Below are 13317 nucleotides of genomic sequence, written 5' to 3' on the forward strand. Positions count from 1 at the left end.
GCTGAGCCAAAGCCAATACAGACCTTTGTGTTCTAGGTCATGCCTTTTGTGTATTCAATACACAGAATATAAAAAGGGGAACAAACTGGTTGTCTCTGTCCACCAGGAATCCCCAGCTATTGGAGATTTTTTCTTTGGACAGTTTCATCCCGTGCCAATGGGTGGCCCAAGACTAGAGGAACCCCAGAACAGGGGAGTTGTATGGGTGGTTTAAAAATAACTATAGCTGTGTGTACAACACCCCTTTGGACTTCCGCCAGGTACAGTTCAGGCAATCTGGAGACCGTGGGCCAAGCTGTACAATGCAGTCCTGTGGTGGTTTAAGACCTGAGGCACATGAATACTGTGAGGTTCAAAGGGATGCGGGAAGAAAAAAGCACACAAAGCACAAAGCAGTATCTTTCTGTAGCTGAGAGTTCTAGACCCAAGAGTTACTGCCTTGTCTCAGGGAATAACCTGGAGGCATAATCAGCTCTGATCTGTTTGTTTTCATCTCCTCCTGGGAGCCATTATACGATATTAACAAAATAAATCAATTTTAAATAACTCAGTGTGTAAGCTTACAACAGAGCAGTTGTTTCTGGCATACCTCAGGGACATTGCACAGTCCTCCACCATTATGAATGAATGAATGGGCCTTAGCTGTACTGCAATAGAGTAATTTGTTTTAATAATGTCTGAATATACACTGAAGTAATATTTGTGCAATCCCTAATAGTGTTCTTAGGGCAGAAATTCGTATATTAAGAGAACAGTGTTTATTTACATTTAAAGAGCAGTTATGGACAGAAAAGAGGCTCTAAAAATGACACCAGGAGGATCATATTTACTCTCTCCCTGTGGTTTCAGTTCAGACTTGCCTGGTGCACAAGTCAAAGGTGTTTTCTTTTATATGACAGTTACAGAAACTTCACATGGGATTTGAAAGACATCTGCTTTTTATCCCCCTATGCACAGCGGAGAGCCTGCAACTGTATTTAACTGAAGAGCTGGCAGCCAGGAGAGACTCCAGATGCCCAGAATCTTCTTAGTCCTTTACAAGGGTCAGTCCTCCTCCTCTTAGAAAAGGAACATTTTGGTTGGCGGTAAGTGAAATCCATATACGTACTAGAAGTACCACAGAAAAAGCACTGTTTTCAGGGTGGGAGTGGTTTTATGGTCTGTTTTCTAATGTTAATTCCTCCTCCCATTAAAAATGGCAGGATGCTTGAGAAGGGAAGATTATACTATGGTCTTCAGGAAAGCCTTGCTGGGGAAGATTGGATAGAGACATGTTGGTGCCTTTAATAAGGTTAAGAACCGAAAATTGCATGTTTGTCATTTTTGATTCTCCACAACTATCCTGGAATCAGTATCTCCTCTCAGTCCAATACTAAACTGTTCTGAAGGCATTTCCTATGCTGACTTGTTTCTGCAGAGAATCTACCTGTTTGTTTTTAATTTATGACAGCTCCTTGGAACGTTTAGTTCTGACTTCAAGAGCAACTGTTTTTAAAAGAACAGATGAAATCTCATTAACAACATAACACACAAAAATAAATTGCTGTAAGCCAAGATTTGAAGGCCCAAATTCTCTGTTAATAGCCAACTATTCACAGTCATTTGATAAAGGCTAACCTGTATTTAATTCCAGCAGAACATCTTATTTGGCCACACGGCGTTTCAAACCAAAAAAAAATTAGTTGCTGAGTTTTATGCAGTATACGTATGTTTTTTGGAAGGAACACTGACAATTGCTTTCTGTTCTCCAGGCTACCTGCTTACTAGACTACATCTTTCTTGATGTAGGGATTCAATGCATTTTTTGTTGGAGCAGTTCACTGCATCATAAAGGTAGGTCTGCTGCTCCTGGATTGCTGCTTCAGCAGTGGTGGAGCTCATGAGAGCGCTGCAAAAGCATGATGCTGAAGATAAGGTTGAGATGGAATTTCCAGGCTCAGCATTGCGATCAGTTATAGCTGTCTCTCTCTTTCCAAACAACAGTATCCCTTTTGGGCAACAGTTACTGATGTTTGGCTTTGACTCAGAAGCAAATCTTTGCAAGCTTCGGAAAGTTTGAGTGTAATCATTTGGCTGCCCTGGAGTTATCTCAAATGAACAAAAATGTTTTTCATCTGTTAGGAACTTCGTTCAGCTCAAGGCAGCTGAAACATCATTCCAACACTTCACAAACCTTTATGCTTCTCCCTTTAGTATTTTCTTTTGTCAGATTCAGGATGTAGACTCTCTATAGAAACTGCTTAACAAAGTGAATAAAACCCACATGCCTGATACTGCTGTAGGATTCAATTTCATTGCAGGTGACAGCCCCATCTTGCATCTGTACCTGACAGGTTCTGTTAAAGCCACCAGCTACCAATAAAAGTTCTTCTTGAAGAAGGAATTTAAGTAACATAAGTAAAACCCTTCGCTGGGTATCACTTAGAGGTAAATTGTTAAATTTATACCTGTAACAAAAGCTCCATGACAATCTACATGATAATCCCCATGATATAGCCAAGTTTCATTAATCCACATTGACAGGAAGATAAAGGTCAAAAGAGTGAATTTAAAAAAATATTCACTACATAAAAATACAGAAGAATATAAACCAAGTTCACTCCTTACAAAAAGAACTTTGGCAATCATTGATAAGTTATTATAACACCCTAAATTTACAGTAAACATTCTTTACTTCATAAAAGTAACAAGGTCATAATAGGAAATCTTATCACAAAACTGTGAGCCTGATTTACACGAAGAACCTTATGTTTACATCATCCTAATTTAAGAGTTTTTTCATGTGCTTACATTTGATCACAAGCATCAAGTGCTTTTCTGAATTGGAATTATGTCTCTCTTAGTAAATATTTCCTCATGTTTTAGAAGAGACCATTGTAGGAGTTACATTATACAAGTGAAAATGAATGGCTTTTGAATATTTCAATTGCTTTTCATTTCCTTACATCTGTGCATGGACAAAACCACCATATTTTCATTAAGTAGATTAGCATACAAAGTCCTGATTTTAAGTTAGGATGGAAAAGAGCTGATTCCTATGTCACTGCTGAAACCTGTCACTAAATTTGCTCCTGTAGAGGCAGTGAAACAGAACCATTCTCATGAGAGGCAGCATCATCAAAATTGCTAGAGGGAGCTCCTGAAGACAAACTCTGACATTCCTCAGTTATTTTCTGCCAAAGAGCCAGCTCAATGCCCGTGACAGCAATATGCACATTGTCACTCACCCATTATGTCTTAGACTAAATATTCTTTAAAATTGCTGTCTGCCCTGAGTTGCCCTCATTGAAGGTCCTCTAAAGAATTAGGGGTGACTGTATATCAAGGGGGTTGTCTGATAATGTGCAGAGGAAATACCTGAAAACATATTTAGAAGTACAACTATAGGTCAGATATATTTCTTCTAATGAAGAAGAGCGTGGAAGCAGTGAGCAGTGCCAGTCCAAAGGGGATAGTGCTAATTGATGGAGCTTTTTAGTATGCTTTAGTCAAAATGGTACATACAAGGTCCTATTAAAATAGCAGGTCTGCGTTTGAGAACACTGTGATAGCTAAAAAATTCCGCCCTTCAATGCAGCTGCTTTAACACAACATTATTGTTGTCAGGCTTTCTTTGCAAGCAGTAAATTCGGGCTAGGCTTGACTTAAGGATGTGTGTGTCTCCTTTTAAGAGAAAAGTGAGTTAAGGAGCATAAATATACAGCCTTCAGCTGTTTTTCACAAAATTCAAGCAGTTTGTTAGTGTGACATTAGTAAATGAACATTCAGAATCTGAGCCAAAGATCACTAAAGTAAATTGGAGTCTTTTTGGCTGACTTCAAGGGGCAAATGAGCTATCATGTACTGAGGATATTTTGTTATTATTGCAGGCATAAGATATAAAGAGTTGCCTATGATCTGCATAAGCACTTCAGGATGCTCTTCCAGGAAGAACAGTGAATACTAGAAGAATATAAAGAGCAATTGGAAACCAGCAAAAGAGAAAGTAACACCCTTTAGCAGTTCTTATTTTTGTACATGAAGGAAAAAATGCTGTTTCATCCAGTGATGATAGGAAGTATAGCTATATCAGACCATGCTCTGAACCAAACTGATTTCAGAGAGAATCTGCCCTTTTCCTCCCTTCCAAAACTACATATAAATTTATCCTACTTCACTGGAAGAACAGAGGAGTGATAGAATTCATGGTTCACTGCAACCAGTTAGAATATGCCTTTTTAATTTTTTTTAAAGTCAATCGAATGTATTTTGCACTTTCTGTGCTAAATTACAAGCCTTGGAGTGGACCTTTTTTGGGAGGGGGGGGCTAAAACTGCCTTTGTGGTTTATTTGTTGTTGGCTTTCACAGTCTGCTCTGGTCTGGAGAGATTCAAAATGGAGATTCTCCAGCTTAGTTTTCACAGACCACACATTCTTGTAAACAATTCCCAGGACAAAAGATTTTAGTCCAATGCTATTTATTAAATGGCAGTGGGTTGACTTTTTCCTATCCTTTCTTCCTCCCTGTTTCCTTATGTTGAAGCACATTTCATTTGGCAGTAAGCAGGAAATTAGTCACTGTCAGCATTTGAACCATCAGGTATTAATCAGGTCCTAGCAATATCCAGTAATTAAAACGCTACAGGTCAGCTTGAGCTACAGAATTCACACCCGGATCCAAAATTTCCCCAGTGTTCAGGTTCACAGGAACTGCAGATTTGCCTTAAGCTCAACTTGATTCACACAAGGCAAAACCACACTGTATTTCATCACAGTATTTTATGTAGCTGGTGCTTGTTTTTGTGTTAGACAATGAAGTATGAGGACTTTGTTGGCTGCAAGGACCAGCAGCCATGTGCACAAAAGCCAGTGCAAAGTCTCAGAGACAAATGTACTTGGTTTTATGCAGAGAATACTTTTTTCTCTCCCATTTGGTCTTCTCTCTAGACAAGTTTCAAGACAATACTGACAAGATATATCTACAGAAATGTAATGAGACTTAAGCAGATGAGGATGATAATGTACAAAAGCGACAAGGAGTGCCTACAAAGCAAATAAACAGTGAAAAGTTCTAGTTCATAATAAAAAATAACAAAACGTCTGCTTAAAGAAATACTGAAGATTTCTGGTTTGCTAGTAAATCAGAAATATATTGAAACAGTTAGAAAACTAGATGTGTTCTAGAGACAGTGCATTTGTGTATAAAACACCTGTTGCTGTAGGGCTCTGATTCTGTCTAGGAGCTCTGTATTTCTGAGAGAAATAATAATAGCAATATTAATATTAATAATAATAATAATAGTAGTTCAAAGCACATGCTGTTAGCTAAACTGGAGGCATCCATGTGTGATACTACAGTACAGTCAGGAACCACAGAACCAAAATACTAATGTTGGAATGCTGGAGATGAAAGGACAAAGAACACAGGATGAGCAGAGAGTCTGTGTTAGGAAACAGTATTCTGAATTTACAAACTTTGGCAGAGGAAATAAAATCTCCCTCAAAACCTGGTTATTTGTAGAAAAGCAACAAAGTAAACTGACATGGTTTTGCCCCTGTGAAGAGTCCGAGGTGCCATATCAGCTCTCTCCTGCTCCTTTTGCAAGAACAGTTTTCATTCCACATGTGACTGGATTGTTGACTGCTCTGTTTCCTGGTAAGCAAGTTTACACATCTAACCACCCTGCCATTGTGAGGTGGGGTATAGTCTGCAACGGCCACTGCTAAAATAACTACTGTCTCACTTTCAACAGAATATTTCTTAATGGTAATGTATGGGAAGGGATAGTAAAAGTCCAGCTGGGTTTTCAGAAAGATCAGCATTTGCTTCATTAATGTGCGTATCTGGATTTGGAAAAGAGTGAAATTAACAGAGCTCTTAAAATCTGGCTTAAAGCTCAACTGAGTCCTTTGGACAAAGTCACTAAACACAAAGTCATTAAAGAACAAATTATCGAAGTCTGATAACTGAGAAAATAGCAGCTGATAGTAACCTCAAACCACAGGTACCTTAACCACCCAAAGCATGGGCAAATGAAAAGCAATTCGGAAACCTCAAACACATCAGCAAAACAGCTTCATTAGGTACTCATTTCTATCACAAGGGCATGCATGCTTTTATATGGATTAGTGTGGGGGGAAGGAGATATGCGAGTGACAGCAAAGAAAAAGAAGAAACAAAATTCAGCATATCAGTAGAAGCACTGGTAACTGAGAAAAAGGCTAGAAAGGCAGCTTTCACCATGCTGTCACTGAAATGTTAAGAACTGAAAACAAAGAGACACCTTGATTCCTACTGTGTTTGGGGGAATATGTCCCTGTATTTGCATACTTTGTAAATACACAAGATGACATCAAAGATATCTAATCCATTTTGTGTCATTAGACAGGATGATGCTCTCTTCAGAGACAGTGAAGTTTTATGACAGCCAAATCTTACGCATCTAAGTTCCATGGAGAAAGCCAGATGTTGTGATATCCCCCTTGCAAGGTTCCGCTGAAGATTTTGCTCTTGCACATTTCAAAAAACTGGTGCATTAAAGCTCTTAGTCCTCGGTAGAGTTTGGGTACTCAATGAGAGCTGCGGCTCTGCAGGGCTCCACCCTATGAAACATGGAAATTCTACAAGATTACAGCTGCAAAGCCAATGGGCTCCTTCAATGACACACTTGAAAAAGCAGGTCCAGCAAGCTTCAAAGTCTGCATTCAAGATTATTCAAAGATTTTTGAATTATTGGGCTTGTATAATATTAACCTAAAGCCATGTCCTCAGCTCTTAGGCAAAACTCATCTCATCATCACAATCTCTGTTATTCATTTCCATGGAGCTTTGCCAATACAAACGCAGCTCAAGCTGAGCCCCACCAGACATGGTGTCATGGCTGTTGCTGGGCTGGACCATGACAGTTAAAATTTCTGGGCCACTATCTGACACAGAGTACAACCTAACATAGTAAAAATCTTCATTGCTGGACTCTCAGCTTTAAGTGTCAAGTCAGCTGTTGGAGATGATGATGGAACAGTTCCAGGGACACACACCTCTCTAAATTTGCAGAAAGAGCCTTGACGTCTGCACCTGGATTCTCACAGATCTTGCCATCCACCTCTGACATACCGTCACGCTGGCACATCAAAACCTTTAAAGAGCAAAATCAGCTTCTTTTTCATATTCACTCTTCGCTCAGATTCAATGCAAAGAGTGGATTTTTTATTTTTTATTATCAGAGTTACATAAAACAAACAAGACATAAAATTGTGCTCATTTCTCAGATAAACATTTCTGTTTATTTTTCAGATTATTTCATAGCTAACCACTTCTAAAAATGTTAAGATACACACAAGCACAAAAGGATTAAGGAAGCTTGCTGGGATTCTAATGTGTATATATAGACATTGCCTTGCAAGGAAAAAATATTCATAATTTTCAGTGGTGTTTTACTGCTGCTACAGTCCTGCTCGCATTGCATTACTGAGCAAATGGGCAGCAAAAATGATTCCACCATCTATCCAGCAACAGATTTAAGGAAGTTGAGATGTTACACTGAGACATGGTTCTTCTGTCTGTGTCTTAAAAAGGTAGAGGACTTAGTCAAACCCAAGATAAATAAACATGTCAGGAAGTCAGATGAGAGACCCCAGAGTCTTTGCTAGAGAAGAAATAACAAAAATAATCTCCTTGTGCTTAGAAGGGAAACCAGGGGCCCACACTTTACAACCAGCTCACTACAGACTTTTGGAAGGAATGGGCTTTCCAGTAAAGGAATGAACCAGTTTCCAGACAAACTCGCCTTCCTCAGTGGCTGGGGATTGACAATACATCTATATTAACAGTGCTGAGAACTGCAAGTGTGATGTGAAATGAAATATTTATGATGTTATTGCAAGCACTACATACTTACAAACTGCAAATTCCTATAACTTTCACTGGCAAGCCTGTTCTCTACTCCACACAGTACAAGCTCACAAAGCCTACATGCTTCAAGGGCTACAGTTTAAGGTCCAGAAAAGCAGCTTTCTGGCCTGGAGATAGATAAAAGCATTTGTAAGATAATGCCAATATTCTTTTCTTATTAACTTACTGCTTGCTTGAGAGTTCTAAAAATGAAGTTCCTATCAGGAAAAATACAGTCTCTCTCTCTCTCTCTCATTATGTCCTCTTCATAAGCCCCTGCCTGATGCAGAGAAATCTTAGTAAGACTGTAAGATATTAAGAGACGGCATTGTCTGAGTCCGCAAACCTCTGCTGGCAAACAGTAACTGGAGTCTATTGCTGTGGTGATTTCTTTAGTATGACAACTGTTTTCTAGGTATTTCACTGAGATCACTACCTGCCATCAACAGATCCCCGGTAACAATCCATGCACCATGTTGGTAAGAATAAACAAAAGATGAACAGGGTTTAAGGTCATGTAACGAGACTCTCTCTCCCAGTGATATCAGGACGTGTAGAACAGAATTACCTTCAGTAACATGAAAATAAATCACTGAAGAGAATGGTCAAATTCTCTGGTTATACAAACAGTGAAAAAGCAGCGCGTCTCAAAAATGATAGATCAGAGCAAGTGAAATCTTCCTCAGTGTGCCACAATGATCTCCACCCCACCCTGTCAAGCCCCTCTCCTACAGGTTTCATATTCACTTATATCCATTAAGGCTTTTATTCCTATTACAGTTGGGTCAGAGCCAAACAATTCAGATTACCACTGAATTTCAACCTTTTCCTCTAAACTCTGGGATATGAAGACATGGGTCATATGTTTCTAATGAGTAACAACAAAGACAGGCCTTGGGGATCATCAGGAAAGCACCCAGTATCCTGACAGAGAAGAGATTTCTACAGTGCAGCTACCAAAGGCAGTAGGACAGCTGCCTCAGTCTCATTCCCTCTGCTTGAGTGTGTGGTGGCCCTAACCCACCGCTGGTTCTTCTAGAGATGACACTTGGGTGCTGTGCTTCAATAGGAGTGCCCAGCTCACACCTATTAGGCTCAACTGGTTACACAGAAAGTGCCAGGGGATGAACTTTCAAACTCACTTCCCAGTTCTGTACCTATTTCAGAGCCCTACATGTCTTGGAATTACTAGGGGAATCATTTGTTTCTCTCACAGCTCACAGTGCAACAGCGCCTTAAGCCAACCCAGAGAGACAGTAAAAGAAAGGGTTGGAGCTATGTAGCAAGCCCCTGACTTCAAGGCAGTAAGCCTGCCTGGTACTTGCAATTCTGAAAGCTGGAATTCCACATGGGCATTTGTGAGCTAAATGATGAGCTCCTGGGGCAAGAATCTGCCTTATTTTTATTCTATAAAGTACAGAGCATATTTATACATCTACAGACTTTTTTACTTACTATGATAATAAACCCTTCAGAATCTGCTGTTAAGTACTCTCTGATTTTCACAGAAGATGGATGAATGAAGTTACAGTGTCTGCAGAGTTCCTGCACTAAACATCCATGGCAAAATGCATACACACATTTCACATCCATCAAAAACAATAAACCGAATTTCCTCAGCACCTCCCTTCATCCTCCACATCACAGTGCTCACAGCTTCTGCTTATCTAGTAAGATCATGTGGAGTACCTAAATTTGCATTTCATAGGATCAGCTGATTTTTTCCGCAAGCAGCTAGAAAGGATTTACCTCATTAACACTGGCTGTTTGAATTACAGGTTTGTAATAGATTTATCTGACTTCCAGTGAAGCCAGGTTCTGATCTGGCCCAGGTTGCAAGCAGAGCAGTGCATATATAGTACAAAACAGAACAGGTGAGTCTGGTGGGCATGTCAGTTGTGCAGTCGTGACTCACATGCTCACAGATAAACTGACTGGGAGACAGGGGAAGGAATTTTTCTCCAAGTCGGTTCACATAGGCACTGGAGATACTCTGTTTTCTTTCCCACAGACTCAGACATGCTTATTTGCCAGAGATGATTGCATTCACCAGCACTGGTCTATTGCAAGAGCGTTCAGCAGTAGGATCATTTCAGTCCTCCTCTTTACTGACTGCAACTAAGGACAGCTAAACTTTCAAAATATACCAATGCTTGCAGCATAATTAGCCTGAATCTGGTTTTATACTGGCAGTTCAACACAATAGGCTTCATTGTGACAGATAAAAGATGAAGCATTTTTTGTGGACTCACCATTGCTGGGCAACAAGCAGCGACTTTGCTACAGAGACTAGCACCGGTCTCTGTAGGTCAAAGAGGAAAGGTCACTTGTGCTCAGTCACATCAAGAGGCCTAAGAGGAGAGGCAGCAGCAGGAGCTACTCCAGAAACCTTAGCATCCACCCAAATATGTGCTGACTGTAAGGTCCAAGGCTGTAAAAAGCATCCTAAAATCTAACCTCTGCCAGTGAGGAAATTTATTTCCAACTGTTACAATGGATTCATTATAGTAATTTGCTTCATCAAATGCCATGCAGCAGGTGGAAATAGGTCAGGGCTCAGAGGAAAATCTCTCAGTAAATAACCAAAGTATTTTTAAGTTAAAAAGCCCAGTGATTTGTTTTTATTTCCCCCCTCCCCCAACCCTGTTTGTCATGATTCAGGCTCACAGGTCATCTCCCAGAAAAGACTTGAAAAAACCTTTCATCGTGATCTCTTCTCATATCACTGTGAATTCCCTCAGCATAATGCCTGTTCTTTTCATTTCTTGCTAAATAGAAAGAATTTCAAAACTGGAAGGCAGCTTGCTTTATTTCTACATAACTGAGAAGTTGAGATTTATTTGATGTGATCTCCAAGTGAAGTGTAGACGGAAAACAGGATACTGTATCTGGCAGCAAATATGTGGCAATCACACAAAGTAAACTCTTGATATGTCTGTAATCTCTTTGTTGGCTTATCCCTGATTCAATTTAAGGCTCTGGAAAAAGCCACCAAACCTCTTCATGTGAAGTGTGAGATGGAACTTATTAGTCATGGCAATTTGCTTCTCATGGGACGCCAGCAGTCAGAGAGCATGGTGTACTGAAAGAAACAAACCTAGATGTGCAAGTCCTGAGTCTGTTAGTCCTCCTTAAAGTTGCCAATGAGAAGAGAGTTCCAGGTAGTTTAACACAGAGAAGTTAGGCATATGAAGGAAAACCTGAGGGAAAGTTTGACTTGCAAACTTTTGGGCTTTGGGTTTTGGCTTTTGACAAACTTTTCGGCTTTGACAATCTTTTTGTCTTTTTTCTTCGGCCCTTAGTACGCAATCAAATGCTTTGCCTTAAACCCATTAAATCAGAGGGATGGGAAGGGTGGCTGCAGGTTGTTACGGGGATGTAATTCTAAAAGGGTACAGCTAGAACAGCAGAGATACTTCCAATCTCTCCTCCAGGCATCATTTTTCTTGCACTTTTTTAATTTTCTTTTTTAGTTCTCAGGTGACAAGACACTATTCACTGAGAAAAATGGACACATCTATGCCTATTTGTATTTTCAAAAATCACATGTCCACTCTGTTCCTCCTACCTCATTCTAGAAGGGTGAAAAAAACCCCTTATTTCAGGCAGACAGGACATACACATGGGCAAAAGGTGCTCCAGATACTTACACATCCCTTTAGTCTTTGGTGGAGATGACACGAGGGTAGGATATTTGTCAGACACCTAAAAACAACTACAAAGGCACAGGGGGCTTAAAGAAGCAGCAGGGTGAAACAGGACTTCCCTCCTCACCCAAATATCCTGAGCCCCACCTAAATCCCACATGAAGTGCCCATACAGCCTGGCTGCAGGGCAGCTTGGCCACCATGCATTAGTTTGGCCTTGCCATGACTGTATAAGACGGGAAAAGCAAATAGGACCCTGGCTGTGTAGCGGCCCTTGGGTCCCACTCTGCTGGTTTGTTTGGGGGCAGAAGAGGGGAGTCAGTAGAGGAATTTGTGAGTAAAAGCAAGGGGCAGTGGTGGGATGGAGGCAGAGAAGAGGAAGGAACCCACAGCGGGGAATATCAAAATGAGTGCAAGGGAGCTGCAGCAGCTGAAACAAAAGACCAGACAAACAGAGAGCACAAGCTCTCTCCCACCTTCAGGAGAGCTCGAGGGAGCCATGGCCACCGGCTCCTAACTAAGCAGGGGCTGCGCAGAGTCCAGTCCCCCTCGTTGCTCCTCAGGAGCAGCCCCCCTAAGACCTTGCTTGTGCCTCCCCTCACGCAGCTGCTCCCCACGCCCCGCCCAGGGGGTGCCCCTCCCTTCCCAGCTGCGGTGCCGGAATGTTCAATGTCCAACTGCCAGCGGCCAACTGCCAACAACCAACGGCCAACTGCCAACCACCAGCCCCTCACCTCCCTACTGCAGCACCTCTCCACCAGGGCTTTTCCAGCCTTCCCCTACCTCTTCCCCAGGGCAGGCCCTGGCCCCGGCAGGGCAAACAGCAGCCTCCCGGCAGCAGGCTTGCAACACTCAGGCACCTTCTGCAGCCCTCCCAGGAGTAACCCACATGTCCTAAGCTGCGGGCTGAAACCTCGTGCGGCGGCATCATTGCCCTGGGGTAGGGCAGAATGGCCTCTTCTGCAGAATAGGAGGGTCAAGGCAGGGTTTAGTGCAATGTGAAGTGGCGGTTTTGCAACAGAAACTCGAGAGCGCTTGGAAACAGCTCTGTTTTCTTCACTGCCCAGCTCAGTGCAGTGCACTGCCAGCTCCAGCGTCTGGTATATTGCTAGCAACACCACCCTACCCAGACTGACAAAAATAGCCAAGGACAGAGTCATGTTTTTCTTTTTTTAACTGCTTTTTGTCTCAAATAAAATCAGGGTGAAACACCTGGTATTTCAGGGTGTCCTTTGTAGGGCGGAGTAGGGTAAAATTGCTAACCATGAGAGTGAGTTATGGTGGCTTAGTGAGAAGCTTGCTTCACACCCACCAGCGGGCCTATTTCTCTGGGTGGCCTGCAGGGCTGTACTCATGCCCTTGCTCGGCCCCTCCTCCTCCGGTGCATACAACTCACCGCCTTGGGAGGGATCCCTCTTACTGTGCATCCACACATTTTAGGATGAAAAAAAGGCTGAACCAGACTTGATAGAGATTTGGGTTTTCACAGTTTCAAGCTATTTAATGAAAAAGCAAAAACTTGCAAGGTTTCATTTGGGTTTGTTGACCACTTTTTTAGCTTCCTCCCTTTTTTCCTCCTTTTTCCTTTAAAGGACAGGCAAGTATTTTTTAAAACAACAGCTCACTTAGTTGGAAAATAAAGGAAGAGGCAGTGAGAAATTTCGAGTTAAATGGAAAAAATATTTTTGGCAAATTTTAAGGAAAACACTTCCAAATGTTGACCACTCTTTAAAGTGAATTCCTTTAGCTAATTTCCTTAATTCTTTTCCTGAGTTATGAGACAAGCTGCAGAAACAGATG

This window comes from Aptenodytes patagonicus, chromosome 1 (assembly GCF_965638725.1).
Source record: "Aptenodytes patagonicus chromosome 1, bAptPat1.pri.cur, whole genome shotgun sequence".
Lineage (NCBI taxonomy): Eukaryota > Metazoa > Chordata > Aves > Sphenisciformes > Spheniscidae > Aptenodytes > Aptenodytes patagonicus.